An 18,097-nucleotide genomic window follows, 5' to 3' on the forward strand; every position below is an offset into this window, starting at 1 on the left:
GCTCGATTGTTTCGAATATGGTAATTCGAATTCTTTGATGTCGCACTTTTAATGTTCTGGGGAGAATATTCAACACTGGCTTACACAGCCGCAATTGAACATTCGTGCCGGACGAACTCAGGAAGAATAAAAAGAACACGCAGCTACTGAACTTCTGAGATAGGGAACGTGATCTACATCGTAAAATGAGAAGTGGCGTATGGGGGCTTTCGCACGAGGCGATTTTTCAGGCAACTTTTGCGTTCAACTCACGCCGGGTTGCACGAAAAAAATCGAGTGACCAAAAATATCAAAATATAAAAAAATATCAAAATATTCGCCATAAAAAGGCGTTTGCATTGTTCAACTTTGCATTCTACTTTTGGTTGAACGGCCTTTCAACTAATCGCTTTCAACAAAGTTGGTCGCCAGCCAACATTCGCCTCGTGCGTACACCTTCTAAGTGTGCAATTAGATCGCGCCATTGACTAAACCGAGCTGTCGTGTGACGATTGGGCCTATGGATGCAGTTTGGCAATGTTATATTGCGTCAAAGTCTCATTCGAAGATACCAGGATTGTGTTGTGGAGGACAATACCTAAATACCGTCGTTGGCTCATTTACCAAAACCATTGCACGCTTTACTTTACAGCGACTTGGCAGAATCAAGAGGTCTCCACGAATATCGACAAATACATTTCGGCATTTAAGGGAATTTCGTCTCTTTAGCCTACATTGAATTTCTGTAGTCCAACGATTCTCACCCATTTTGTCTTGTTGGCGCCAGCGAATGAAGAACAAAAACTTCTTCAAATTTAAAAAGTAAAAATTTCACTACTAACAATTTAAAAATGTTCTTAAAACTTGCAAAGAAATTTGGAAAAGAAATATCGCTGTTTTTGTTATTAGGAGTAGGGTGGGAGTGTCATTGATAAAATCAGAGCGAGAGAAAGTTTTTCTTAAAAAACCTTTTATTATTGAATCATGGGGCGAATTCACGTAAGGTAGTGTTGCTAGAACAACTGATTTCATTCTCCTTGGTACTCATATCGTCGTTTAAAGCAGAGATGTTCAACAAATTTAAGTTACTGAGCCAAACGACAACAACGTCAATACCAATTACAACAACATCGTTCTAGAAACTGCAAAAAATATTTCAACCCCAAAATAACAAATCAATTACCTTGTTTATACCTACGCAAGAACCGTATAAACAAAGAGCTGATTTGACTCAACACATATGGGCATAACCCCAAAAAAGGTAAACCGAAAATGCAAGTAAATGAATTCTAACGGGTTAATAACTTTAAATTTCAGATAGCGAAAAAAGGTATTAAAAACGCGAAACGGTGGAGAGAAGAACTGAAAAAATTATTTTAGTATGTGTTACAAGTAAAAATATTGTATGGGGGAAAAATCTGTCACATCCGATATGTCACGTCCGTTACCAGATTTTAATTCAAAATTAAATCGACAACGAATTGCTTCTGATTAAAAATGAATTGGTTGTAACGGTCCATAATTTGATTTTATTTAAAGAAGATTTAATAAAGGAAAACCTTACAGGATTCGCTGAGTCTTGCTTATTTTTACATGTACTCTGAAATCACTTCTGTTTTTGTCGCGTCCGTTATGCCTTTATCGATTTTCTCGACGTCAGTGTTGCAAGCGCACCTAATTTTTTGCCAATTTGTTATTTTTATTCTATATTTCTTAAATAATTGATTTGCGTGGTGGACCGAAATGGAAGCGAACAAGAATTAAAATTTGTTATAATAATAATTTAAATTTAAAACGAGCAGTATAAAGAAAACCAGCCTTTTTTCACTTCGCGTCAAATGAGTGACGTGTTTATACCTGTTTTCTAACCGATGTGAAAAAGCCATTTGAAAACAAATTCGAGTCAATACACTTTTGAATTTCTGAGCGTAATGAAAGTTTGTTTATGCTTCCGTTTTGAATCACAGCAAACTCGGTCAAAGCGCTTTATGTGTTGGTATAAACAAGGTAAATGATACAAGCCTACAGCTGAGCAAATGCGAGCCAAAACGAAGCAACAGTATTTTTGCTGAGTCAACGCTTGTTTTGTTTGTTTTTCTGTGTTTGTTGTAAGTGAGCCAAAGTGAACGGCAGTGGTGTTTTTGTAAGCCTATTCAATGTCGATCGTTTTTTGTCCGTGAACATTTTGCGTGTTGTGCTTCCACGAATTCATTGTTTGTTGTAAGTGAGGCAAAGTGAGCCACAGTGATGTTGTGAGCCAATTGAGCTACCGGATGAGCATCCCTGCTTTAAGGTACAAAATCGCGTATCAAGATAATCAGCCTCATTGCGTAAGTCGTAAATTAGGTTAAATTGTACGACTCGACAACATTGGCATTGTCTACTGTCGTGCTGAAATAAGTAAACGACGAAAATAGTCGAAAGCTATGCAGTGCTGCCAAGTTTTCCCGTTTTAGTACACTAGTTGAGTCGAAATTTTAGGCAATGACATGAAATTTTCGATACGATTCGACTCTCGAAAAACGATTTGCATTCGACACTCACAATAAGGCTGAATGTAAAACCGCGTATGTGAGGTTGCATAAATTATTTTCTAGAGGGTAAAAAATAAAAAAATATTTCAAAATGGGTCTCTTTTTTATAAAGCAATCGCATTTCTGGCTAGAATATTTCAGGACGAATGGCTAAGGATTGAGCCAAGAGCTTGTGTGAGCAAATCCAATTTTTGGCAAAAAATGTCAGTTACGCGGTTTTGCAGAACGACGATACGCGGTTTTGTACTTTAAACGACGATATGCCAGAACATCTCATAAGCGAATGAGAAAGTGAGAGTGTTGGATTTTTGTTCGCTTTCCTTGAGCGAAAAATAGCTAAAATGTTGACAATTGTGTACCGAAAGCGAAAACAAAAGAAGGACCTGTAAGTTTTTATACCCGAGCGCGCTTGTGCACAAGGGTATCATAACTTTGTTCACATAACGGTTGTATGTATACATAAATGCTCAGATCACAAAAAGAAATCTATTAAGCCGTGACTGTCTATACGCCCGTCCGTCTGTACACACGATAACTTGAGTAAAAATTCAGATATCTTAACGAAACTTAGTACGTGTATTTCTGAGCCGAGGACGGATGATATTGAAAATGGGAAAAATCGGGCAATAACCACGGCTATCTTCCATATAACGGTAGTTTTCAGAAATACAAAAACTGCGATATTTTAAGATGGGCGTAGTCCCACCCACTTAAAATTACATGTGCATAGCTCGGTAACAGCTTCACTGATTTCTCCTAAACATGCCACGATTGTTGGTCCCGTTAAAACAAACCAAAGGGCTAAAAAATTTTAAAATCGGACAATACCACGCCCACATCCCATATAACGATAATTTAGCTAGAACCGAAATCTTCTATAAATCAATAAATACCGAACGAAATTAATTCAAAATTGACATTTACCATAAAACTTTAACAAGAAATACGTTTATAACAATATTTTGGAAAATGGCACCGCTCACTTATGACCACATATGTGGATCTTGGTAACCGTTCCATCAATTTCTCAATTTCTACCAAACTCGGTATAATTAATGTATGTACTTGACAGACAAAAGCAAGACATTGAACATTTTTGAAATCGGGCCAAAATGACGCCCACTTTTCATATAACGGTAAATTTCAGAAATACGGAAACTTCGATATTTCGTAATTTAAGGACGCTAATTACTCACAACAATCTCTTAAAAACAAATAAGATTATTATGGAGTTTTGGAAAATGGGCGTAGTACCGCCCACTTATAACTATAAAACTTTATCTCATTAAGTTTAACAGAACATACTATGTTTGAAATAGAGGTAAACCCCCCTGCTTACCATGTAACGATAGTTTTCGGCAAAGTGAAAAAGAAACTACTATATTTAATACGTGTGCCGGGTATTTAATTTTCGGCTTCCCCTGAACTTGGGCTTTTTAACCGACTTCAAAAAAAGGAGAAGGCTATCAATGTGTCGGAATTATTTATTTATTTTTTTATGTATGTTGCCGCATAACTTTGGACCACGGTAAGCGATTTCTATAATTCTTTTTTTAAAGGAAAGGTGTTAACCGAAAGGTGGTCCCATTACTAATTTGATTTAGATCCGATCATCGGATCATGAAGAAATTAACGATAATCTTAAATTTTTATATAGGAAGTGAAGTCGGTTTTGTTTTTTGTTTTTAATTTAATCATATGGATTCGCCTTGAAGTCTCGAAATAAAAGAGCATAATTTTTGCACCTTTCCTTCAGCGTAGCTGGAGTTGGACTTACGAGGGCTTTTTTCGATGAAAAAATTACATCGATGTTTATAACCATAATAGGGCGGAATATTGTCCATGGTAAGACAAATCAAGAGTATTAATTTAATTCATTTATATGTATGCAACATCGAAATAAGTATTTTTCTTGGTTAATTTATTTAAAAAAAATGGAAAATGTTCGTTTGTATTTTCTTTGAGGAACATTTTTGTCGACTCTCTCAGCTTTTGAAGAGTTAAGGTGTCTTCTACTGAAACCGCGTTTTCTTAAGCCCATTGAAGGCAAAATTGAACAACATTGGCATTGCCTACTGTCGTGCTGAAATAAATAGGGATAAATCGATACCATCAAGGTATTACTCAAATCAGTACTTGTACTTTTATGAAACAAGGTATCGATACCTACTCAGTATCGGAAAGGTATCGAGTACTTCTAAATAGAACTACGATTTTGCATACTTTTCAAAGTTATTGTATTTTTTTCACAAAAAGTATGCATTTTTACAAGATTATTTATCTTTTAATATTTTTTCATACAAAAATTTAAGACAACAGTTATTTGTGTGTAGTATCTGATTGCAAAAATAAAATAATACATTTTTACAAGATTATTTATCTTTTAATATTTTTTCATACAAAAATTTAAGACAACAGTTATTTGTGTGTAGTATCTGATTGCAAAAATAAAATAATACATTTTTACAAGATTATTTATCTTTTAATATTTTTTCATACAAAAATTTAAGACAACAGTTATTTGTGTGTAGTATCTGATTGCAAAAATAAAATAATACATTTTTACAAGATTATTTATCTTTTAATATTTTTTCATACAAAAATTTAAGACAACAGTTATTTGTGTGTAGTATCTGATTGCAAAAATAAAATAATACATTTTTACAAGATTATTTATCTTTTAATATTTTTTCATACAAAAATTTAAGACAACAGTTATTTGTGTGTAGTATCTGATTGCAAAAATAAAATAATACATTTTTACAAGATTAATAGATAAAGTTTTTTCATATAAAATAAGTATAAGAAAAGAACTCGTTTTTTGTTATATTTCCCAAAAACATCAACTTTCCGAGTGTTTTCCTGAAAGGCGGTTTCGAGATTTTGATATAGTTGTACCTGTTTTTGAGAAAAGCCTCTGTCAAGGCACAGATGACCCAACAACCGTTATATATACACGGGCTTGCTTATATAGCTGCAGAAATGTTGTGTGCATATCTTCCCATTCCTCTAAAGGGTTGCTTTTCAAAGAAGATGCTGAAGCATAATAAGTTTTGCGCTTCCGATACAAGCATAATGTAATAAACAAAGTGAAATCAAAATACGACGTGACGTTTGTTTATTTGAAAATTTAAATGTAAACAATTCATATATTTGACTACATTAACCCTCTTTTGGCTTTTGTTTAAGAGATTTAAGCACTTGTGTCCTTTCAATGCTACAGGATAGTACGCCACCATTACCTTTGTTGAATTCTATAATGTTGAGTTCCCTGAGACTGAATGCTGGTTTGATTCCATCGCTGAGACCGAACTCACACATTGTCGAATCTTCACTGATGGCTCCAAAACTGACTCTGGGTCATGATCTGGGGTATTTTTCGAGGTTAATGGAGATAAGCTTCACTTTTCTGTAGGGGTATATGCTTCGGTCTTCCAGGCGGAGGTAATTGCAATACTCAAAGCCATGGACTACGTGGTGGAACATAGGTGGAGGGGAAGGAGTTTACGTGACTGCAGTGACAACCAAGCTGCACATAAGGCATTGACCAGCGCTCTATTTAAGTACTTCCAAACTAGTTCGGCAATGCAAGTCTCGACTAAAATATGATGGTGAACATAAACGAGGTTGTTTTACTCTGGGTGGCAGGTCACTCTGGAGTACCTGGTTATGAGACATCTGATCATTTGGCCAGAGTTGGCTCAGACCAGGCATTCCTCGGTCCGCAACCAGTTTTAGCACCTTCGGCAATCAAAGCCACCATCAGAAACTGGGTGAATACTTCGCTCAGAAATGACTCAGAGGCACCGAGGGGATGCAGGTGGGCAAAACTCATGTTGTCTTCAATCGCACAAGGTCTATCTAATTTTTTGCTCTCACTGAGCTGGACTGCTGACACCTGACTGTGATAGGCGTAAATGACAAGTCCGTTTGCCCATCTTGCCTTGAAGAAGATGAGACGGTGGATCACTTTTTGTGCTTCTTGCTTGCTTGCTTATTTGTCATTGTTTTTTTTAAACTCGTCTTTAAAAAATGTGATAAATATTTTTGGCCTCACTTAAAAACTCGGAGTGATAAAAATAAAAAATGATGCCATGAACACAAATAAACTATTTTACATATACTCCACGTGAAAAGTCATCAGTGAGCCGAACATTTGATGAGTTTATGGAGAAGATAATGTAAATAACGCTAGCACAGTGCTCTTAAAAAATATAACTTACGAGAACACAAGAATATATTTTACTTTTATTTTGGCCACTCTGAGTTTAGTTTTTGAATTCACCCACGATGCAAATTTACATTGTTAGATTTTTAAATTTAATTTTTTTACGAGCTTTGGGAATATTTAGAAATGTATCAGCAGGGGGTCCACCGAAACCAGTAAATTTTTGAAAGGGGTCTACGAGAAAAAAAATTGGGAACCTCTGATTTATATGAATGCATTATGGTTTAGCGAATTAAAACACGTCTTCCTTATTTGCTAGGCCACGTCATCCTTAAAGATAACAATCCCATAGCCCTTAAAGTACTGGATTCTGCTGGCGTTGGCAGGAGAAGACCAAATGAAGTTTGACTTGACTTCACTTTGTATTTCTATTTTGCGCTAGTTAATATATAAATTTTTTTTTTTTAACTCAAATATTTTATTGCAATCTGTATTGTGCATTAAGAAATATTTAAAACTTAATACTAGATAAAAATAATCATGTATGGAGTATGTATACCCACGCATTGAGCGGCAAAGCGGGGAGCGGCTGATCGATCGCTCTGTAGAAATTTTAGATCTTATGTTATGTTATGTACTAAATATTGTAAATTAAATCTAATACTTTGTATTGCATGCGCTCCACGTTTTTCGTTTTCAAACTTATACATGGTTGCTGAAATTTCAAAATCAAAAGTTGTTAGTTCTATGGGACTGAGAAATATTATTTTCTAATTTTTAGTACATTTATAAAAGCGTCGTATAATCAAAAGTTTTCTTATTTTATTGTTTTCTAAAACAAATTATTTTTGGAATTGTAATAGTTTGTAAATAGTTGTAAAAGTTTTAAATTTGAAATACATTTATATTGTTGCTACTGGCCAAAATGTATTCAACAAAGTGTGATTGAATTTGACATTGCTCTCAGAAGAACCATCCTATAAACTCAAATTGAAAAAAATTTGTATGAATTTTGAATCGCTAATAATGACTAACATAAATTTCGTTAAAATATCTAAATTTTGTTCGAGATAGCGTGTTTACAAACAGACATGGCTAAACCAATTCATCTCGTCATTCTGATTATTTTGATATATGTATATTAGAGTGGTCCAAAATAATAAAGTCGGAATTTTAATGCCGCCACCCCCTAGGATTGTTCTGAACCGAAAATAAATATACCCCTATTTTTTTATTTTGAAATCAAAAAATATTTAGGGAGTGCTCACAGCGCTCAAAGTTTTCCATGTATTTTATATGGGGAAAAAACATATTTTTGTAAAAATGGTATAAAACTCTTGAAAATCAATATCTTTCAATCGTAAAACTGTGGTTCTCTTCAGGAGACTTCAGATATTAGTACCCAATTGTTGATTTAACCATTTTTTATGATAAAAGATTTTTTAATGGTCCCCCCATTGCATTTTCTAGGACCTATAAAATATAGTTACCATGAAAAAATAGTTAAAGGAACAATTGGATATTATTACTGGGAATCTCCTGAATATAGCAAAATTTTCCGATCGAAAAATATTGATTTGCAAGAATTCTACATTATTTCTACGAAAAGTTGTTTTATCCCCATATAAAATACATTGAAAACTTTGAGCGCTTTGAGCGCTCCCTAAATATTTTTTTATTTCAAAATAAAAAATAGGGGTTTATTTTTTGTCGGTATAGAACAATCCTAGGGGGTGGCGGCATTAAAAATGCCACCTTATTTTTTTACATACATTTTTGGACCACTTTAATGTATATGTATGTATGTATATGTGTACATACATACAGATGTACATACATTTTATACGGTTGACAAACTGGCTCGCTTATCTGCATAAACCGTCTTTAGTTGCATGTGAATTAGCGGCTGAACAAATAAATAAAAATTTCGTGCATTTATTCGAGCGTCGAGCTATAATTTTGTGTACTTATTTCATAAAAGCTATGGAGGTCTCCACTATAAGAAAGGTACATATATATGAAAATTAGAGAGTTCTAGCTTTAAGCTAAGTAATACTAGTTCTACCCTCTAAATTTTCCAAAGTCAGCCCACCATTACACAGGCCGACAGCATTTCAGACCCAGAAACCGTACTATATATTTTCGAAGGATTTTGATGCGATGAATCCGAATCTGGCCTGGCCTGGAATCTGCTCTATCAGCTCTGGTTTTCGAGATATCCTAACCTAAAAGTGCAAAAAACTCCGTTTTTGCCCATATTTGAGGTTATGTAGCCTTGCAGATGTTTTCTTTCACCAAAATAATAGGCTGGCATCTTTAAGTACAAGTCTTCTTCTTTCGAATGGCGTTTTGTTTGCTCAAATATCATTTTTTTCGCTGAGATATCGCATTTTGAAATTTTCATGTTTCTAAATTTTCCTACACCTGAAAATCGATTGAGATAAGATAAGATAAGAAAAGATGAAGAGCTGATCAGTCAAAAAAGATATTACAACAATCATAAGATGTAACCAAAAAATGAATCGACTATATCATGTCTATGTGTGGTTTTATTTTATGTGACTTGAAAATATTTTTCACTATAAGAAAATATTGAAGTTGGATTTCATTTGGGTTAACAAAAACGACAACTGTGAAAAAATATCAACCAATACATTCAAACAAATTGTCAAATAAGCATACCCAGCAGCGAAAATGGTCGCCGGTGACATTGTCACTAATGAGGATGTAGTGACATCGTCGTACTTGCTGTGAATCCTAAACGACATATAGCTGACAATGACACAGGTTCATGCAGGCATACTCCTATCAAAGACTTATAACAGACAATGTCTTGCAGCAGTCACTTATAAGAAGTCCATTGCAAGATACTGACGCTGAATATCATTAATGATCACTGCATGACCAAGTCATGCAGATGACATTAACGACGAAATTACCATTTATATGAAAAAGTCATGAAGGACTTCCATATAAACGGAGCCCAAAGTAATTTAAGACGTAACTTTTCCGTACAAGACTCTTAAGCGACTAATGCATGACATTCGCTTCGGGGTATTTACATTTTTTGTTTTGTCTATCTGGATTACTTTATACCATGCAAGGCGAATTTATATAAGGTGGTGTTACTAGCTCAGCTGATTTTGTGAAAAATTTTTTTTTTGAAAAATTTTGTTTGAGTTTCTACACACACTCTTACAGATTTTGACAGTTTATGCCGCCAAAGCAAAAACAAAATACATGTGAATTTTTGTTTTTGTACTCCTGCTATCACCTTATATTAATTCGCCTTGATACCATGATACAAATATTTAAAGGTAAAACCACGATAAAAACATAACAAGGTAAAACCATTGAGAGCCAGTCTGACGTTTGCCAGCAATATAATTTAAAAATTCAAAACTAAAACTCACACACACATTCCCATTTTCAATCTCAAACAACAACAATTGTGAACACTTTCATCTTTTTATTCTCAATTTTATATGATTTTAAAATGCTGGCAAACGTCAGAAAAAAAGTCATGGCCGACGAATTGAGGGAATGAATTTACCTTGTAATGTTTTTATCATGATACAAAAAAAGAAGGTAGTTTCACTTTGAAATTTTTTGACATAAACTGTGCTTATGACGTTTATACTTTTCGTAAATTGCTCAAGTAACACTGCCACCACAATAAATATTGTTTCAGAAATTTTAATATTTTTTAAAGGAATTTTGTATGCATTAAAAATAACAACACGCAAGGTAAATTTACTTATTTCATCGTATTAGCAGAGCTGTTAACAATTGTGTATTGATTTTAAATACCTTAAATTACCTTACCGCAAAAAACTATCTGCAGTGTTACGTGAGATATTATTATATCTGGAAATTAAGATATTAGGACATTGCTTCAATTTGGATCCTCTTTAGTGGAAATATGAACAAAGGAATGGTTTAAAAGTAGCTTACCGTCAATGAAGCACCATGGAAGCATAAACTTATTTGTGATAACGCGTGATGGTCATGAAGAGGGGGGTAAACAAATTTCCTATTTCTTAGAGCTCCGTGTTATGTGTAGTTTATAGACAGATAAACTACTCGCTCTACTGCTGCTGTTGCCGCGTTTCCCTTAGATTGGATATATCCGTCCCGAGGCTGAAAATTTTCTACCGAAAGGTCGTTGGAACAAACAACACCTTTGTGAAGTTACCATCCCGAAATATGCAGCTAATTGTACTAAATAATGATGTAAATAATTGCATAAACCAATAGATTCTCTATGTGCATTACACAATGTAATACGAGAATTTACTTGACTTATATTTAATTTTAGAAATAACTCACTAAAAGCTCGCTAAAAAATTATGCTCAAAATATATTTTTTGAAGTAAAAAATCACTTTAATTTCCTCAAAGAATATGGTAGCTTCAAGTTAAACGAAAATGTCAAAAGCACAGTTTACGTCAGATGGAAGCAATGGCGAATAAGAAGTGAAACTACCTTTAAATAAATAAAAAAAACATAAAGTGCGAAGCTGACGAGCGGACGTGTTTTTGCTTGCTCTGTTATTTTTCGTTTGATTTGTCATTATGGACGATTTTTGTGGCAAATGCAATAAAGCATTCGCTAGGACTGACGCTCAGAAGGTGCCATGCAGTGGATTTTGTAGAAAAATATTTCATCGCACTTGCTGCGATGGTGTCGTGTCTGAATATGATGTCAATCTTTTCAAAAAAAAATCGAAATATTGGTTATTTGTGTCCTGAATGTGGGGTTTTCCAAGGAGATTCAGTGAAACATATGATTCGCTTCTGGCCTCTCAAAGACATTGAGTTGAGGCCATAAGGTGTGCTTTTGATGCTAAATTCAAGGAGTTATTTGCGCAATTTGATAATTTTAAATCCGAGATAAAGTCTGAATTGCAAGCAATAAACGTCAGGGACAACAACAATGCGTCGTGCCCACAAATGTTAGTGGACGAGGTTAATTCTCTCAAAAGTGCTTTTGCTTGTTCATCAGATGTTTTGGCGGGTAAAGTAAACAATGGCAAAAGCTTGTCTACTGTCGCTTCAGTGACATCTGTTCCTGCTGCTGTCTCACCCCTACACAAGCGAATAGTAACGCAATTAAAGGAGAACAACATTGCGAAGTGTTTGCAAGTGTTAGTAGATGAAGTTAGTTCTATCAAAAGTACCGTTGCTCCTGAGTCTTCTAGTGCGGTCTCTCCCTCGCACATGTTATTTCGTACTAATGGTGGGAGTGCTGTTTCGACGCGATCCTCACTTACTGCTAACAAAGTGTTTGTTACCAACTCGAAGTCAACAATCGGCGCAGAAGCTGAAAGTGACGCTGCTGCGCAGTCATCTGCCGTCGACGTTTCGCCGCCTGTGAATTGTGATCAAACTGACGTTGTTAATGCTGAACTTGAAGCTGCTGATGTTGTTAATGCTACTGGCGCGGATGTGCCCGCCTCTCCTTCTCCTACCCCTTGGCGGACAGTGGAGAGCAAAAGAAGGAAGCAAAGTCGTAAGCCGGTGCGTGTGGTTGGATCCAATGACTGCAGTGATCTAGGTGTTGCAACTCCATTTAAGTGGTTGCATTTGTCATCTTTCTTGCCAACAGTGTCTTGTGATAACATTATTGAGTACGTGGGGAACCACACTGGCATTGATAAGCGACGCATTTCTTTCTACAAGCTCTTTAAAAAAGAGTCGAATCTGGAATCACTGACACACGTGAATTTTAAGCTTGGGGTCTGCGCCCACAACTTCGATAATCTGATCAGGCCTGAGTTGTGGCCAGCTAATGTTTCTGTTCGGCCTTTCCGTTTTTTTCAAAAATTGCCGCAACAAATGCAACTGAAGTAGCTCATGCGCCCTCGTGTAGTTGTTTATTATCAGAACCAGCTGACAATACAAAGCCAGTCGATAGCACTGCTAGTGTGGTTGCACATAGTAAAATCAAAATTTATTTTCAAAATGTTTCTGGAATGAGAACTAAAGCTGATGTAGTCCGCAGATTGAGCTCACATTTGGACTTTGACATATTCGTCATCGTCGAAAGCTGGTTAACACCTAATTTCTTTGACTCAGAATTCTTCGATCCCCATCTATATAATGTTTATCGTAAGGACCGCGACGAAATCAGGTCGGGCCTGTCCAGAGGGGGGGAGTGCTTATAGCAGTTCAGCGTAGATTGTGCTCGTCGATGGTTCATCTTCAAAATAATGATTCTATCCTCGAGCAGTTGTGCGTGAATGTTCGGAGTTCCTCTGAACTTCTGTTTGTATGTGTCTCTTACATTCCACCGAGCAGTTGCTTCGACATATATAGAGCGCACGTTGACAATGTTTTGAATCTCAGTTCAAGGATTGGCGAACACGACCTCTGTGTACTTGGTGATTTTAATTTGTGTAATGTATCCTGGGATAGCTTTAATACCTCCTCGTCTTTTACCACGGTTAATGCGACTACAGACAGTGAGTTATACGTAACTGATAGTTTCCTAAGTATTGGTCTTCAACAAATTAATGGAATTATAAATAAATTTTAGCGTATTTTAGATCTAATCTTCATTAGCAATAATGTAAGTTACTGGGTGTCTGAATGCCCATCCCCAATAACTCGCGCAAATAATCATCATATTCCTATGGAAGTTCATATTCAATTTTATGTTTTCGCTACTGTTCCTCTTGAGAGATGCCGACCAACTTTTAACTTTAGTTCGTGCAATTTTGAACTCTTAAATAGCCGTCTTCATGATTATGATTGGAAACACATACTCAGTAATTTGGACGCTAACGATGCATACAAAGTTTTTAAAAGTAGTGTATATGAGGCGTGTGTAGAAATAGTGCCTTTAATTACAAGGAAGTTGTACAAGTTACCATGGTACAACAAGGATCTAAAGCGACTCAAAAATCGTAAAAATAGGCATTTTAAAAGATTTAGGGCAACTAGGTTCCAATCTGTGTTTGTCAGTTATCAGTACTGCCTTAGGAACTTTAATTCCTTGGACAAGATTCTCTATAATAAGTTTATTAGCAAAAGTGAAGCAGACATTAAAAACAACCCTAAAGCATTTTGGAGGTTTGTAAAATCTAAGAACGCTAAGTCGAGTGTGCCGTCCTCAGTCTTTTTGAATGACAAGGAGGCTAACACACCTGCTGAGGTAGCCAATCTCTTCGCAGAATTTTTCTCCTCCAATTATGTCTCGGATTCTAATGTGGCTTCTGAACGCTACCCTCTTCCATACCTGTTCCATAAAGCACCCTTTTAAATTAGATTCTGATGGCCTCTCAGGTGCTATTCTCAAACGTTGCCCATCGCTTGTTCAGCCATTAACAATATTGTTCAATAAATCTCTTTCGTCTGGTTACTTTATTGACGACTGGAAAAATGCTTTCATCACACGAATTTACAAAAGTGGAAACAAGAACGACGTTTCGAATTATAGGCCTATTTCCAAACTGGTCACTGTCCCAAAAGTTTTGGAATCAGTTGTCAAACAGAAGCTCAATTTCGCAGTGAAAAGTTTAATTTTCCCTTACCAGCACGGGTTTGTAAGTGGGAGGTCGACTGTCTCCAACCTTGCTACATTCATGGAGGACTGTGTTGCTGCGATGCAGTCAGGTCTACAAGCGGACGTTGTGTACACAGACTTTTCGAAGGCGTTCGACAGAGTTTCGCATAAAGTCTTAATTAATAAGTTATCGCGATTGGGTTTTCATTCCACTTTTCTGGAATGGATTAATTCCTATCTGTACGATAGGCGTTGTACAGTTGCTTTGATAACGTACTCTCCACTCCTTTTGTAGCTCCGTCGGGTGTTCCCCAAGGCAGTATCTGGGCCCTCTTTTATTTGTCTTATTCATGAATGATATTGGATCATGCTTCCAGTCTTCTAAGTATTTATTATATGCTGACGATCTAAATGTTTACTCAGTGATCAGAACCTCACAAGACTCTTTTTTGCTGCAAGCTGAGCTTAATAACCTGCATTCTTGGTGCTCTCTTAATTCCTTATCTTTAAATGTTAGTAAATGTTCCTATTCCACTTTCACCAGAAAGCTTCTTACCGTTCAGACCAATTACAATATTGGGGGCCATGATCTTAATTATGTCGCAGAGGTTAAAGACTTAGGGGTTTACTTCGACTCAAAATTAATTAATTACGTAATTTCCAAGGCTTATGCAATGCTAGCATTCGTACGTCGTAATGGTCAGTTGTTTAAGGGTCCCTAAACTCTGAAGCTTCTTTATGTCACGTTAGTGAGATCTAGGCTAGAGTATGCGTCTTTCATTTGGCGTCCCTATCAGGCCGTCTATATAAACCGCATTGAGAAGATTCAAAAAGTTTTTATTAAATTTGCCTTGCGTTCTCTAAAATTTTCTGAACCTATACCTCCGTATACTTCTCGTTGTCAACTTCTTAATTTAAGTTCGCTAAATACTAGGCGTTTTTTCCTCGCAGCCTCTTTTGTGGCCAAAATATTGGAGGGCACAGTCGATTTTCCTAATCTTTTGGATAAGTTAGCATTAAACGTTCCGTCTCATAATCTGCGTCGTGTTTCTTTATACTACCTGGGATTTCCAAAAACTAACTACGTAAAATTCTCGCCATTGTTCAGAACCCTTTCTGAGCTAAATGAGCTCTCTGAATATGATCCGTCTCTCTCATCTGGAACAGTTCGTTTTGTCCTGCTTAATTATTTTAGGTAGTGTATAAGCTCTCTTGTTTTATAGTCAGTAAGGATTTTATTCCATTTGATTAAATAAATAAATAAATATTTGTACCATGGTTTTTATCGAGGCATATTCAATGAGGTAGAAGTGACAACTAGCTCGAAGTCTCTTGTAGCTAGTTATAATGTCAAAAAACTGTAAACAAACAAATTAACCCTTTGAGATGCGAGTGCTATGTTTGTACGTATACTAATTTTAAGAATTACTTCAATATTATCTTTACACATACATATACATATAGGATAGCCTTATCGCGAAGAAAATTTTCATGCCAGGCAGAGTTTTATAAAATTGGGCCGATTTCGATTATTTTTATTTTAAACGAATACATATATTTTTTCTAAAGAAGGCCGTAGCAGGGATTTTCTTCATAAAATGTTTGTTAGATATGAATGTCTCAAATTTAAGTGTGAAGTCTTATTCGTAAATTTAGAAAATAACAAATTGTTTCTCTTGGGGGATTCCCTTAAACTCGTAAAGTCTTAAACCGTACTCGTAAGTTTACGAGGCTTTTATGGGAACGCCCCCTTTGTGAAAATGTGTAAATAGGTGCGTAAAGTATAATGAAAATAAATGAAAAAAAATAAAAAATAATAAGGGAATAAAATGAATAATTTCAACGGTATTGACTTAGGTTTTGTGATAATTTGCGGCATTTTTAATTGTATTATAGCCAAGAGTTATAGAGACAAGACGGCGGGATGTTACGGAAAATGCTACGAAACAAAAATTGCTTCACAAAATCCTGGTTGATCTGTCAAACAGCCACTTTACGCACCTATTTACACCTTTTCACAAAGGGGGCGTTCCCATAAAAGCCTCGTACACTTACGAGTTTTACACAGTTTAAGACTTTACGAGTTTAAGGGAATCCACTAATTGTCTTCCCAGATAGCGCATATTCAATACTGCCTTAATTACAACTAATCATTGTTGCCCACGCTTAAAGATTTAAGGTAAGGGAAAAATTGATATTTTCAAGCAACTATGTACACCTATTTTTTTGTTTTTTTTTAACAAACTTTTTTGCTGAGAACTTATTTAACCCTGGAACACTAATCATATTTTTAATACGTAAACACCAATTATTAGTCGAATCGACTAACATGTATTTAACACTGACTTTTTTTTAAGTTTTAACGTATCAATCGTCAAAAAATATTCTAGACATTATTATTTTAATACTTTCTAAGTAAAATGAAACAAAGTTTTGTTGTGTTGTAGTTTAAGTAATGAACTTTCAATTTCAAGAAGTGAATTTTCAAAAAACTTCATCACAAAACAAACTGTATTAGTCCGATCGACTAACATTAGTGTTCTAGGGTTAAATTCCAAAAACCGTAGGCCAACTTGAATTAAAGGAACCAACACTAAAATTTGTCACGGTGAAAATAAAAGAGCACAAATTTCTATATACATCAAACTCTCTGGAAGATAATAGGTTTGTTCGTCGAGAATTCAGCGAGAATTATCACTCAAAATATCGGATAGTAAGAAAAAATGCTCCCAAATTCTCTCTCAAGTAGAGAAACTTGCAAATTTCTGCACGAACGCAAATTTGCAGGAATTTGCAAGTATCCCTGCCAGCAAGTGTCCACGGTTGCATTTCAAACATAATAAATTTGTACAGAATTTTTAAAATTCGTTTAGAGTGGGAAAACAGGATCTACATGTATATTTCTTGTTAGTCCGACTTTCTTCAACATACGACTCAATTTCTTTGTCGTAGTAACTTTCGGGTTTCCTAAATCGACTCTGGTTGAGTACCTTTTATTGGAATTAACTAAATGAGTTAAGTAAACAAGTATTTGCTTACATTTTTCATTTTAAAATCGCCCAAGTTCGTAAATTTTGAAATTTAGCGAACTTGTTTATTCAAATTTTCGTCGGCAAAAAATCCAACCATGTGCCACAATCGTATGTTTTTCCCAATTGCGAATTCTTGCTGGCAACATTTTTTCCAGCTTGAATTTACAAACTCCAAGAACTACTTTCTACTTGTGATTTATTTAAATAAAATTTAGCTGAAACAGTTTAGCCGTTTTTAGCCGGTTTTTTTTTGCCGATTTAACCGGTTGGTCCAAAAAGTTCTGGCAACACTGCTTGCCACACATACCGCAACGCTCGTAGTTCCTGCTCCTTGTCATTTTTGTATATGTATCTATAAAGATGTGGTCGAAAAACAAAAAAAAAAACATCACACGATTCAAAACTATCTCACAGCACGCAATTGAATTTTTAACGAAAAATAGAAAATGCCGACATGAAAACGGTTAAAAGTTATTCATCATTTGACATTATAGTCAAAAGAGAGACATGCCAAAATCACTTCTACCTTATTTAATATGCCTTGGTTTTTATCATGGGTAAAACCCATGGTGAAATAAATATAAGGTGATGTCACTTACATAACCTCANCATGTCAAAATCACTTCTACCTTATTTAATATGCCTTGGTTTTTATCATGGGTAAACCCCATGGTGAAATAAATATAAGGTGATGTCACTTACATAACCTCACTTTTTCTGCATGCCAATTGCGGCCATGCATTTTGAGGTAGTAGAAAAAGGGGAAAATATTAGGATTATTTTTACTACTTTTTGGGTACAATTTCCAATACATACAAACATCAGTGGACCCCACACCGGTTAAATGAAGCTTGCATCAAGAAAATATTTTTTTTTTT

The 18,097-nt window shown here is 35.3% G+C and overlaps 1 protein-coding gene and 1 long non-coding RNA gene across 4 annotated transcripts in view; both read left to right on the plus strand.

Annotated features, from left to right (window-relative positions):
- LOC108358513 (uncharacterized) overlaps positions 1–18,097 on the plus strand; it is a 273,182-nt gene that overhangs the window by 185,481 nt on the left and 69,604 nt on the right. The window lies entirely within an intron of this gene.
- LOC108358514 (uncharacterized) overlaps positions 17,766–18,097 on the plus strand; it is a 20,262-nt gene continuing 19,930 nt past the window's right edge. Inside the window, exon 1 of the long non-coding RNA XR_001846788.1 lies at positions 17,766–17,776. This is a non-coding gene — a long non-coding RNA (uncharacterized LOC108358514). The remainder of the gene's footprint in view (positions 17,777–18,097) is intronic.

The sequence above is a fragment of the Rhagoletis zephyria genome, unplaced genomic scaffold, assembly GCF_001687245.7.
Source record: "Rhagoletis zephyria isolate East Lansing unplaced genomic scaffold, Rhagoletis_zephyria_1.1 Rzeph_scaffold_00265, whole genome shotgun sequence".
In the NCBI taxonomy this organism is placed as follows: domain Eukaryota; kingdom Metazoa; phylum Arthropoda; class Insecta; order Diptera; family Tephritidae; genus Rhagoletis; species Rhagoletis zephyria.